This window comes from Felis catus, chromosome D1, assembly GCF_018350175.1.
Source record: "Felis catus isolate Fca126 chromosome D1, F.catus_Fca126_mat1.0, whole genome shotgun sequence".
In the NCBI taxonomy this organism is placed as follows: Eukaryota; Metazoa; Chordata; class Mammalia; order Carnivora; family Felidae; genus Felis; species Felis catus.
In genome coordinates, this window is record NC_058377.1 from 4,413,738 (window position 1) to 4,427,528 (window position 13,791).

Sequence of the window (13,791 nt, forward strand, 5' to 3'; positions counted from 1 at the left end):
CGACTCTTTGTGTTTGTTTCTATGTATTATGTCAGCAGTGTCTCCTGGTCTTTAAAGTAGTGGCCTTGTGTAGAAGAGGGCATGTGGTGTCCTATAGTAATGTCCCCCTGGTCACCAGAACCATTTGCCCCAGGAATGTCCCCTCTGTGGGCTGCATGCACGTCCCATTTTGGCTGAGCCATGATTGTCTCTATCCCAGCCTGTTGCAACACTAGCTTTGCCTGCTGTTGGTGTACTATTGGGTGGTGAATGTGGAGGGGGGGGTCAGTTTCCTCAATGTTGAGAGGCCCGAGGCTGCTGTGGGCTCATTAGTGGGCAGGGTTAGAAGTCCAGCTGACTGTCTGCAGCTGGGATTTGTGCCAGAACTGCAGGTACATCAAAGGGCAAGGCTTTCTCCCTGCAAATCTCAGAGACCGTTATTGGTGAATGGGGCCAGTGGTCTACAGTTAGCATCTCTGCCACAGCTATTGGAACACCGAATGGCAGGGCTTACTCCCCCAGCAGACAGCTAAGAGGCCAGGATGCTGGAACTGAGGGCACTGGGATGTGTGGTTATCTTATCCCTTCCCCAGGGCAGGAGTCACTTTGGAGTGGTACTTGTCCCTGCTGGAGCTGCTTACAGGGTGTTGCAATGCAGGAGCTGCTTTGGAGTGATGTTTGCTAAGTTGAGTGGGTTGGATCAGTGTAGCCGGAAAGGAATGTGAAAGCTGGGTGCACAGGGCTAGCAAGGTAGATGGAGAGTGTTAGCATTGGCTCCTGCAAGTTTCCAGCTACCTAGGCTGGGGGAGGAGAAGAAAAATGATGCCCACCAGCACTCTTCTTCCTCAAGAAATCTCTTGAAGATCTCTGCCCCTCCAGAACACATTCCAAGATTAGTAAATAAATCTCCTTCACATATATCCAAGCTCTTTTAAACTGTTGCTTCTGTGGTGTTTCTCAGGGTTGAGTTACCACACTGAGTTTCCTACTGCCCTCTATGCTTGTGACATACCTTCCATTTATAGTTAGTCTCACTGGAAGTTTGGTTCCCAACTGTAGCTCCACCGCTCCTACCCTTTTCATTCCTCTCTGGGATTAGTTGTGCAGGGTCTTCTCTGCCAGTCTTCAGGCTGTTTCCAGAGTCAGTAGTGCAGACGTGGCCATTGTCTTAGTGTGTCCTTGGGCTGAGGGGAGCTCAGGGTCCTCTTACTTTGCCATCTTCTCTGAATTTCCCTTGGGTTTTAAATTGTATCTCAAACAAACACCCTGAGACAGAAAATGTGAATATATAGATAATAATAAACAAAATGGTGATATTTTGAACCTTCTGATATATCTGTAGAGAGAGAGGTTAGTCTTTTAGATGAAAGATATATATGCATATTTCTGAGGTGATGAGAAAGGGAACTGAAATTTCAAATATAAACTCTAAGGTTGCATAAGAACTGCCTGTCATTTAAAGGGTATTTATATAAGGGTTTGCCTCTTTTAAATTTCTTCCATTTTTTTTTCTAACACAATTCTGGGCATACTACAGATGATTTGACAGTTTCCATCTTAAAATTTTTCTATTTTAAAAAATGACATGTAAAGAATGGATTAACTGTTTGAGGAGTTCGTGCCCTGAGCTGAGACAGGATAGATATAGCTGGCTTTGTTTACACATAAGCAGTAAAGGAAACCTTGCAAGCCACACAGGATCTGTGCCTTTGGGTGCTGTTTCTATCATCATCTTTTTCACATTGAGTTTGTGATGATCCTCGGTGGTCAATAAGGTCCTCAGGCTTGAATCATTTCAACCAAAACGTTTTATTCTGTTATTGTCTACCTCCATTCCCCCACCAAAGAAGACACATTGAGCTTCCACATGGATAGATTCTAAAAGATATTTTTTTCTGATTGGGCCCAAATCCTGTCATTCCTACTAACACTTTACGCAAATATTTTTACTTTTATTCTATTTAAAAAAAAAATCCTTTCCTTCCTCTTTCCCCACATTTCCTCCTCCTTCTCTTCTTTCAACAAACATTTGTTGAGAACCTCCTACATTCCAAGCAGTATGACAGGCACTAACATTATAAGGATAAACAGCAAAAAAACCATCTCTACCCTCAGGGACAAGATCAGAGACTAGAAGATAAATGTACCTGAACAAAACAAATTAATTTAAACAGACTAGTGCTGAGGTGAAGAAACCCCAATTAGAGTATTGGAGCAAGAGGAGAAGTGGGCTAAAACGAAGCCGGTACATCATGTTAAGAGGTTTCAGCCTAATGCCAAGTGCGAGGAAGTATATTGAAGTCTTTTAAGCAGAGGAGTGACTTGACCAGATTTGTGCTTTAAAAATGACAAAGATGGTGGAAAGGAGAACAGATCAGGTGGTACACAGGGGCAGCACTCCATTGATTGAAAGTGGGTAATCCTACCCCCATTGCATTGCTGGGAGCACAGCTTAGTTATACTGAGGATTCCTAACCTTTGGCTATTTCACCTTGTCTTCCCAAGCTTCAGAAGAGCAGGTGGTCTTACTGACCTTTGACATCCATGTAAATCTGGGATACCATTAAAAACACTGTACCTGGGGTCCTGGTAATGATCTCAGTATGACTGGGTTTTCAGAGTCTGAATCAGTTGGTTTAGCCTGTGCTACTCTGCACAGTTGACTCATGTCTGATTGTTGTGTTCTACACTGCACAAGGTGATTTATGAACCCACAAGTGTGGAGTGTACCTCCCCTTTCCTAGGACACTGAAAGTGGAACACCAGGATTAAATTCTCAGGAACGTTCCCTACAAGGAGGCAAAATTACACTTTTTAGAGCAAATAGGAACTTGTGATATAAAACTCAAAGTTTAGCTCCTGAGAGCTTGAAGTTTCTAGTTTTCTTTCCTGAATTCAATCCTGTAGAATGCTCTGTCTGGTTATCTGGAAATCTTCAGAGAGGTTTATGTTCACTTTGTTTTTAGTAAGACTATATGATCATCATAAACACGTGTGAACCATTTGCATATTATGATTAACTGAAATAATTTTCTCAATTATTCATTACAAACACATTTTGCCCAAAGTAGTTTTATGAAATCACTGAACTTTTAGGTTTAATACTTTATTTGCCTCAGATATTAATAAAATAAAACTTTCCTTTGGAATTTTTACTCCCTTTCATTGTGACAAACACCACCATGAATATGATGTATTTCAAAGTTCACTGTTTTATACATTAACTTTCTCAAAAATATCATAAACAACAGAATTTTATGTATTTTTATTTGCATGAGTGATAACAGTATATGAAAATTTCTCAAACATTGGTTTTTATGTAAAAAATGTCATATATCTAAGATTGATACATGATGGAACATAAGCGCTAGTTCATCTGTTGCAACATTCCATTGTATGACTACACTATATTTTAATACTTATTCATCTGCTCCTCTATTGATCAACACCTAATTGTTTTTTCCTAGTTGTTAACTATGAAAAAGTGTGTTCCTATCAACATTATGTACCTGTAATTACTTAACTCACTTGACATTTCATGTCATATAAATTGAGTGTCTTATACATATAAGAGTTGGAATTAGAGTACTTCACAATTTTGTAGACATAAGGAATAACACTTTAAAAATCAGAGCTACAAGGTCTATATGGTAATCTTCACTTTTTTAGACTCTTAGTGTGTGAGTCATCTTGTTGCATACAGTAATGGCCAAGAACCATTCCTTCTTCACCTAGAGCAGTTCATTGCTTGTTTTAGTTCTGGGAAAAAAGGTAGCCAATGAGTTTTTAAGTTTTCCATATTTGATGTTTTTCCCTTTTTCTCTAATAAATGTGAAGCTTATACTCATCTTTATTCCCACTCATCCCAGTTTTTAAATAATGCACACATGATAAACACTTGTCTTTTACCATTATGTTACTGATCTTTGGAACTAAAATAATTGATTATATTTAGGATAGTGGAAGCAAATTTTGAGATGGCTTGAATTATCAAATGACTTGCCTGAGCAAAATCCATTTCCTTGCTAATTGCAAACTAAAAATGTGCAAAGACTCTTTAATTACTGTGATAGAAGTTTTCCTTAACCTTCAAACATTTTTCTTTTCTTATTTTACAGTTGATCTACTTCTGGGCTTTTCAAAATACCTATTTTCATTCACTGTCAAAGTCCCCTTCTGCTAAAACCCAGTTACCTACTAACTCCTGCTCATCATGTTAGGGGATCTACAGTGGACAAGATGAGGTAGTGGTTGAGTGTACAAATTCCACTATCAGAGTCCCTATGTTGGAATCCAGGCTCTAAATATCTGTGTACAGTTTAGCAACTTAATTGCTTTGGATCCAGTTTTCTCATCTTAAAAATGGGTACCTATTCCTGATGATTATCATTGGGATTAAACATGTTGTTTATAAATCTCCTAATACTTGGAACACAGTTGGAATTCATTTATTGCTTCATCCCATTCTTTTTTTTAAATTATTGTTGACACACAATGCTAGATTAGTTTCAGGTGTACAGCTTAGTGACTCAACAAGTCTATACCTTGTTATGTTCAACACAAGTGTAACTACCATCCATCACCATACAACATGTTACAATACCACCTACAATATCCTCTATGCTCTATTTTTTATTCCCATGACTTCCTCATTCAATAACCAGAAGCCTGTATCTATCTCCCACTGCCCTTCACCCATCCCCTCCATCCCTAACTCCTTCCCCTCTGGCAATTACTAGTTTGTTCTCCATATTTATGGGTCTATTTTTGCTTTTTTTTATTTGCTTGTCTTCTTAGATTCTATGTTTAAGTGAAATCATATGGTATTTGTCTTTCTCTGTCTTATTTCCCTCAGCATCATACCCTCCAAGTCTATCCATGTTGCAAATGGCACGAGCTTATTATTATTATTGTTATTATTACTTTGGTGGCAGAATACTATTCAGTTGTATATATACCACATCCTCTTTATCCATTCACCTATGAATGGACACTTTAATGCCTATTAATGCCATACATTAGCTATTGTGAATATTGCTGCCATAAACATGGGGGTGCATATATCTTCTGGAATTAGTATTTTTATTTTCTTTGGATAAACACCCAGTAGTGGAATTACTGGATTCATATGGTTTTTCTAGTTTTAATTTTTGAGGGACCTCCATACTGTTTACCACAGCGGTTACACCAACTTACATTCCCACCAATAGTGCATGAGGGTTCTCTTTTTCTTAACACCCTCACAAACACTTGCTATTATTTTGTCTTTTTGATACTAGACATTATGACAGGTGTGAGGTGGTATTTCATTGTGGTTTTGATTTACATTTGCCTGATGATGAGTGATGTTGAGCATCTTTTCATGTGTCTGTTGGCCATACCTGTATATCTTCTTGGAAGAATGTCCAGTCAGGTCCTCTGCCCAGTTGTTAAATCAGATTTTTTGTTTTTGTGTTTATTTGTATAAGTTCTTTATTTTGGCTCTTAACCCCTTATCAGATATATCATTTGCAAACACATTCTCCCAGGGAGTAGGTTGACTTTTCTACTGTGCAAAATCTTATTTTGGTGGAGTCCCAATACTTTATTTTTGATTTTTGTCTTCCTTGCCTGAGGAAACATATCTAGAAAACTGTTGCTAAGGTTGATGTCAAAGAGATTAATACCTGCATTTTCTTCTACAAGTTTTATGGATTTGGGCCTCACATTTTAAGTCTTCAGTCAACTGTGAGTTTATTTTTATGTATGGTGTAAGAAAGTGGTCCAGTTTTCCCAGCACTATTTATTGAAGAAACTGTCTTTACCCCATTGTGTATACTTGCCTTCTTTGTTGTAGATCATTTAACCATTTATGTATGGGTGTGTTCCTGGAGTCTCTATCCTGTTCCATCTGATCTGATTTTCGTGCCAGTACCATCCTGTTTTGATTACTATAGCTTTGTAGTATATCTTAAAATCTGTGATTGTGATACCTCTACCTTTGTTCTTTTTCAGCATGTTTTGGGTTATTCAAGGTCTTTTGTGGTTCCATAATATTTTAGGATAATTTGTTGTAGTTTTGTGAAACATGCTATTGGTATTTTGATAGGGATTATATTGAATGTTTAGATTGCTTTGGGTAGTGTGGACATTTTAACATTAATTCTTCCACTCCATGAGCATTTAATTTTTCGTGCTTTGTTGAATTTCTTTCATCATTTTTAAAAATAATTTTCAGAATATAGGTTTTTAACCTCCTTAGTTCAGTTTATTCCTAGGTATTTTATTCTTTTGTGCAAATGTAAAGGTAATTGTCTTCTTAATTTCTCTTTCTACTACTTTGTTATTAGTGTATAGAAATGCAGCTGATTTCTGTGTTAATTTTATATCTTGCCTCTGTATTGATTTCACTTGTCAGTTCTAATAGTTTTTGGTGCTGTCTTTAGGGTTTTCTTTTTAAAAAAAATTTTTTTTTTACGTTTATTTATTTTTGAGACAGAGAGAGACAGAGCATGAATGGGGGAGGGGCAGAGAGAGAGGGAGACACAGAATCGGAAGCAGGCTCCAGGCTCTGAGCCATCAGTCCAGAGCCCGACGCGGGGCTCGAACTCACGGACCGCGAGATCGTGACCTGGCTGAAGTCGGACGCTTAACCGACTGAGCCACCCAGGCGCCCCTAGGGTTTTCTATATAGTATCTTGTCATTTACAATAGTGACAGTTTTACTTCTTCCTTACCAATCTGGATGAGTTTTATTTCTTTTTCTTGCCTGATTGTTTCACTAGGACTTCCATTACTACACTGAGTAAAACTGGCAAGAATGGACATCCTTGTGTTGTTCCTGATCTTAGAGGAAAAGCTGTTAGTTTTTCACCACTGAGTGTGATATTAGCTGTGGGTTTTTCATATATGACCTTTATTATGTTGAAGTATGTTCCCTCTAAACCTACTTTGTTGAGTTTTATCATGAAAGGATGTAGAATTTTATTAAATGTTTTTTCTATATCTACTAAAATGGGAATTCACTTTGTTACTGTGGTGTATTGATTGATTTGTCGATATTGAACCAACCGTGCATCCCTAGAATAAATCCCACTTGATGGTGGTGAATGATCCTTTTAATGTATTGTTGAATGAGGCTTGCTAGTACTTTGTCAAGGAGTTTTACATCTACATTCATTAGAGATATTGGCCTATAATTTTTTTTTTTTGTGGTGTCCTTGTCTGGTTTTAGTATTAGGGTAATGCTGCCCTTATACAATGTAGGTGGAAGTTTTCCTTCCTCTTCTATTTTCTTTTTAAAGAGGGAGTGAGCAAGAGAGAGAGAGCATGCATGTGAAAGTAGGGAAGGGGCAGAGGGAGAGGGAGAGAGAGAATCTTAAGCAGGCTCCATGCCCAGCACAGAACACATTACAGGGTTCCTTCTCATGATTGTGAGATCATGACCTGAGCCAAAATCAAGAGTCAGATGCTTAACCAACTGAATCACCCAGGTACCCCCATAGTCTTCTACTTTTTGGAATAGTTTGAGAAGAGTAGGTATTAACCCTTCTTCAAGTGTTAGGTAGAATTCATCTGTGAATCTATCTGGTCCTGGGCTGTGTTTTTTGTTTGTTTTGATTAGTAAGAAAATTGAATTGGTAATCAGTCTGTTCAGATTTTCTATTTTTTTCTGATTGAGTTTTTGGAGATTGTATGAATCTAGGATGTAAGTTGTCCAGTTTGTTGGCATACATTTTTTTGTGTTTAGTATCTTATAATCCTTTGTGTTTCTGTGGTGTGGGTTATTTTTCCTCTTTTATTCCTGAGTTTCATTATTTTGACCCTCTGTTTTACTTGATGAGTCTGGTTAAAGGCTTATCAATTTTGTTTATATTTTCCAAGAATTAGTTCTTAGGTTTTATTGATCTTTACTATTATTCTTTTTACTATTTCCACTGTGATCTTTATTATTTCCTTCCTCCTATTAAATCTGGGGTTCATTTGTTCTTCTTTATATTATCCCTTTAGGTGTAAGGTTAGATTGAGATATTTCTTATTTCTTGAGGTAAGCCTATATCACTATTAACTTCCCTCTTAAAAGTGCTTTCACATGTCCCAAAGATTTGGGACCATTGTGTTTTCACTTTTATTTGCCTCCATGTATTTTTAAATTTCCTCTTGGGTTTCCTACTGACCTATCAGTTTTTAAACAGCATGTTGTTTAATCTCCATGTATTTGTGGTTTTTTTCCTATTTTTTTCTTATAATTGTTTTCTAGTTTTATATCCTTGCAGTCAGAGAAGAAACTTGATATGATTTCAGTCTTCTTAAATTTATTGAGACTTGGATTGTGGATTAACATGCTGTCTATCCTGGAGAATGGCCCATGTGAACTTGAAAATAATTTACGTTCTGCTCTTTGTGGATAGAATGTTCTGCATATATCTGTCAAATCCATCTGCTCTAATGTGTCATTTAATGGCACTGTCTTCTTATTTATTTGCTGCATAGATGATGTATCCATTGATGTAAATGTGGTGTTAAAGTCCCCTACCATTTCTGGATTATGGTCAGTTTTTGTGTTTATATTTAGGTGCTGTCATGTTGGATGCATAGTTACCTATTTATTTTTAATTTTTTTAATGTTTATTTTTGAGAGAGACAGTATGTGCATGGGGGGAGGGGCAGAGAGAGAGGGAGACACAGAGTCCCAAGCAGGCTCCAGGCTCTGAGCTGGCAGCACAGAGCCTGATACAAGGCTTGAACCCATGAACCGTGAGATCATGACCTGAGCTGATGGGAGTGGGGGGCGGGGGTGATACTTAACCAACTGAGCCACCCAGGCGCACCCTGGGGGCATAGATATTTACATTTGTTATAGCCTCTTGTTGGACTGATCCTCTTATAATGTAGTACCTTTGTCTCTTGATGTAGTTTTTGTTTTGAAGCCTATTTTGTCTGATATAAGTATTGCAATCCTGGGTATCTTGTTTTCTGTTCTTTTGTGTGTGTGTGTTGTTTTGTTTTGTTTTGCTCCCACTTGCATGGTATGTATTTTTCCTTGTCTTCAAATTCAGTCTGTATGTAGTTTAGGTCTGAAGTGAGTCTGCTGTAGGTAGTATACAGATGGGTCTTGTTTCTTCATCCATTTTCTCATACTATGTGTTTTATTGGAGCATTTCAACCATTTACATTTAAAGTACTAATTGATAGGTATATACTTATTGGCATTTTGCTAATTGTTTTGTAGTTCTTCTCTGTTCCTTTTTTCTTCTCTTGCTCTCTTTCCTTGCGATTGGTGAATGCTTTAGTGTTATGCTTGGCTTTATTTTGTCTATTTTAGGTTTTTGTTTCCTGGTAACTATGAAACTTATATTATAACAGCCCAAGTATATAGGGTTCTATATTAAATATTGACGGTCACTTAAACTTGAACACATTCTAAAAGAACTTCCATTTTTACTACCAGCCTCCACATTTCATATATATGTTGTTCTATTTTAACTTTATTTTGTGAGTCCCTTTGATTTTTGATACAATTGATTTTACTACTTTTATTTTTCAACTTCATACTAGCTTTACAAATGATTGTTCTACTACCTTTACTGTGTTCACTTGTACTCATATTACCCTTTCATAATTTTCTTCTAATTATGGCCTTTTAACATTGCTACTAACGCAGGCTTAGTGATGAAGTCCTTCATTTCTGTTTGCCTAGGAAACTATTTCTTCTTCTGTTCCAAATGATAATCTTACTGTGTTGGGTGTAGGGGTGTTTGTTTTTTATTATTCAGCACTTGGAATATATCATACATCTCCCTTCTGACCTGCAAAGTCTCCAGAATAATGAGGAGATTGCCTTATACAGCATCTGTAATACATAAGTAGTTGCCTTTCACCTGATGCCTTTAAATTCTCTCTTAATGTTTCATGGTGTGGTTCTCCTTGGGTTCATCTTGTTTGGAACTCTTTGTGCTTCCTGGACCTGGTAGTCTGTACTAACCTTTTCCAGGTTGGGGAGGTTTTCAGTCTATCTCTCTCTCTCTCTCTCTTCATGTTGGGACCTTCATAATGTGAATGTTTGTTTGCTTGCTGTCTTAGAGAGCCTTTAACCTATTCTCACTTCTCCTTATTCCTCTTTCTTACTAGGTATTTAGGTGCTTTCCATTAGCCTGTCTTCCAGATCACTGATCCATTCTTCTGCCTTTTCTAATATACAGTTGACCCCTGTATTTTTCATTTCAGTTACTGTATTTTTCCACTTTAGTTCTTTTTCCTATTTTCTACCTCTTGAAGTTCTCACTGAATTGATCCATTCTTTCCAGTCTGGTGAACAACTTTATGACATCACTTTTAACTCTTACCAGCTACATTACTTATCTCCAATATTAATTATTTTTCTTAGGTTTTGTCTTGTTCTTTCATTTGGAATATTTTCCCCCTTTCCTTATTTTGCTTATATTTATGAATTAGAAGAAAAATTACTTCTCCCAAACATAAAGGAATGGTCTTGTGTATTGTTACGCTCTTTGTAGACTGCGTGTTCCTGGTGACTGTGCCAGCTTGGAGATTTGGATGTGATGGACTGGGGATCCTGGAACCCTCCTTGCTGAGGCTTCCCTGGTGGGATGTCTGGAACCACACTGGGTGCAGTCCAGGCTACTCTGCGGAGGGTGCCCTGGCAGGACAACTGCAGTGGAAGTGGATGCAAGCTGAGGGATCCTGGGGATCTCTGCACCAAGGATGGCCAGGTAAGGATGCTGAACTGTCTGCAAGCTAGGGGATCCTGCAGATTTCTACACCAAGGACACCCAGGTAGGGAGGCTGAAGTGGCTGTAAGCTAGGGGATCTCTGCACCAAGCCAAGGGGCAGAAGTGGCTGCAAGCTGGGAGATCCTGAGGATCTATGCACCAAGGACACCTAGGTCGGGGGACTGAAGTGGATGTAAGCGGGGGGATCTTGGGTATCTGCAAAAAGGACACCCAGATAGGCAGACTGAAAGGTCTGAAAGGGGATCTCTGCACCAAGGACGCCCAGTTAGGGGTTGAAGTGCCTGCAAGTTGGGGCATCCTGGGGATCTTGGCACCAAGGACACCCACGTAGCGGGGGGCTCAAGTGGCTGCAAGGCAGGGTATCCTGGGGATCTTGGCACCAAGGACACCCAGGTAGGGGGGCTCAAGTGGCTGCAAGGTGGGGAATCCCGGGTATCCATGGACCAAGGAAACCTAGATAGGGGTGCTGAAGTGGCTGTAACCTAGAGCATCTCTGTACCAAGGACACCCGGGTAAGAGGGCTGAAGTGGTTGCAAACCAGGGTATCCTCGGGATCTCTGCACAGTTATACCCAGGTAGGTGGGCTGAAGTGGCTGCCAAGTTGGGGGACCCTGCACAAAGGACACCCCAGTGGGGGCGGGGCTGAAGTGGCTGCAAGCTTGGGGATCCCGGGAATCTCTTCACAAACAACACTCAGGTAGGGGGGCTGAAGTGGCTGCATGCCAGAATGTCTGTGGGCTCTCCATACAGGGAGTGTGCTAACAAGGCAGCTGGATCTGAGGTAGACACAGTGATATCGGCAGGGTGCTCTCTGGGGTGAGCACAGAGAAGACACCCTGTTAAGTTGACTGGAGCCTAAGTGAGGGTGGGTTGTCTTGTGGTACCCTGTGTTGGAGGTGCCCTGGTATGTCCTTTGGAACCTAAGTGGTATCGACCCTGAGCTGTAGTGAGCACTGACAAGGGCCGCTCTCAAGGATAGTGATGCTTTTCAGCCCTTCTAAACCAGAGTCCCAGCAGCTGCCCCACCCCATGACCCCGTCATTTGCCAAGCTTCTAGGACTGGTTCATTTATATTCTTGTTGCCCTTGTAAACTCAGACTTTTTTTGTCTGTGGCCCAGGACAGACACATCTGCTCAGGGTCCCTCAGGGGTATCCATGTCTGCTGCGGTTTAAAGTGTTGGGGTGGGGTTCCCATCCTTACCATGCTCTGTTTCTCTTGCCGTTCTCTCTGTGGCCGACCTTTTGGTGTGCAGAAGCCATTCAGTCAGCCCTCAGTCCTGCAGGAGGAATTGCTCTGTAAGTAGGTGAGTTCATGGTCTTCCCACATCTCTGTCTTGGACCAGGTCTCTATGCTGTTATTTCCAGGAAGGAATAGATCATCTTATTTCTGGACTAGATCCTCATATTTTTTAAGTTTAGCCATATTGAATGATGTGTGATAGCTGGATTATAGGCCTTATCTGGCAATCCCAAAGAAACAATGTATTTGGTAATTTGGCCAAAGCCATTTTAAGCCATGACTCAGAACTGAGCTAGCAATCAGCTTATTCCTACAAGTTTCTATTAGCAAAGAGGCCTCTTCCTAATGACTAAGTCATATAATGTGATTTTAAAAAACCCACTTATTTCCTTTGTAAATGCCCGTATTTAACAGAGATACATAATTATATACATGTTAATTAGGTTACTACACACTTTCTGGCTTAAATGACACAAAGTTTATTATCTTCCCGTTTTGTAGAACAGAATTCTAACATGGGTAGCACTGGGCTAACATTGTCATTATGACTGCATTCTTTTCTGGAGGTTCTAGTTGATTATCTGTTTTCTTCTCAGCTTCTAGAGGCCACTTGTATTCCTTGGTTCATTGCTTCCCTCCTCCATTATCAACTCAGGAATATTGCATCTTTATTATGCTGTTTCTATTCATCACATCTCTTGCTCCCTCTTCCACTTTTGAGGACCCTTGTGATTACATTGGGTCCACTGGATAATCCAACCACCTGAATTCATCTTTGCCAGGTGTCCTAACATACTGTTTCCAGACATTAGGACACAGGCGTTTTTTTGTTTGTTTGTTTGTTTTAGTGAGGGAACTGCTTATTCTGCCTGTAACAAGGGGAAAAAATCTCAGGACTAAATCAGCCTAGAACTATAGCCCTGTCATTTTGTGCTGTATAACAAAGTTCCATTGTCAGGGCAGCTTATAAACAACATAAATGTATTTCTCATAGTTGTGGATGCCTGAAGTCCAAGATCACATTGTTGGGTTCTGGTGAGAGCTTCCTTATGGCTTTTGGATAGCTGCTCTCTCCCTTTATCCTCACATAGCAGAAATAGAGGGGAAGCAAGCTCCCATAGGACTCTTACAAGGGTTGATGCCCTTACAAGAGTCTCAGCCCTCACCTGACCTAATCCCAACTCCATCCCAAAGGTCCCACCTCCTAATACCATCACACAGCGTGTTGAATTTAAACAAATTAATTCAGTCCATAACAAGGAGTGAATTAAAATTTTGTATTTAAGAAGAAGTGGAGTCCTTTGCTTGAGGAGGAGATTAAGGAACAGTTCTAAGAAACATGGAATTTTTATAAAGATGACTACTGTCTCCTCACTCCACAATCTGCCTGCAGACATACTTACCCCCTATATATCTCTTAAAAAGCTGGGCTCTCATGAGGTTGTAATCCTTAACGTCAATAGAAGACCAGTACCAAGCCATCAGGTTCCACAAACCACGTTGTGCAGGCTTGAGCTTGTTATAGTTATAGACCCAGTTCTCCTGAGTTCTGCACTAGGAGTCTCCTCTTGGTTCAGGGATTAATTTGCTGTGTAATTTTTTGCAAACAAGATAATGACACTGGGTTTGGTTTCTTAATCTCTACAATGAGGGTGGTGGTGACTAAGATGGTCTCTAAAATGAGTCCATTTTTCAGGTAAGAGGAAAGTGAGCCTTTGAGTAAATAAGTCAACAAGAATGCATGGCTAGATAAGTGTGGAGTAAGAATTCAATTCATACTCTAGAGCCTTACACTGGGCTGTCTGCATTCTTCTCCTTGGCTAAACCATCTCCGCTGG

The 13,791-nt window shown here is 39.6% G+C and overlaps 1 long non-coding RNA gene across 2 annotated transcripts in view; it reads right to left on the minus strand.

Annotated features, from left to right (window-relative positions):
- Positions 1-3,229: 3,229 nt before the first annotated feature.
- LOC111559196 overlaps positions 3,230-13,791 on the minus strand; it is a 192,451-nt gene continuing 181,889 nt past the window's right edge. For both annotated transcript variants that reach the window (XR_006585873.1, XR_006585872.1), the window contains exons 5-6: positions 11,915-11,990; positions 3,230-3,738 (exon numbers count right to left, since the gene is read on the minus strand). This is a non-coding gene — a long non-coding RNA (uncharacterized LOC111559196). The remainder of the gene's footprint in view (positions 3,739-11,914; positions 11,991-13,791) is intronic.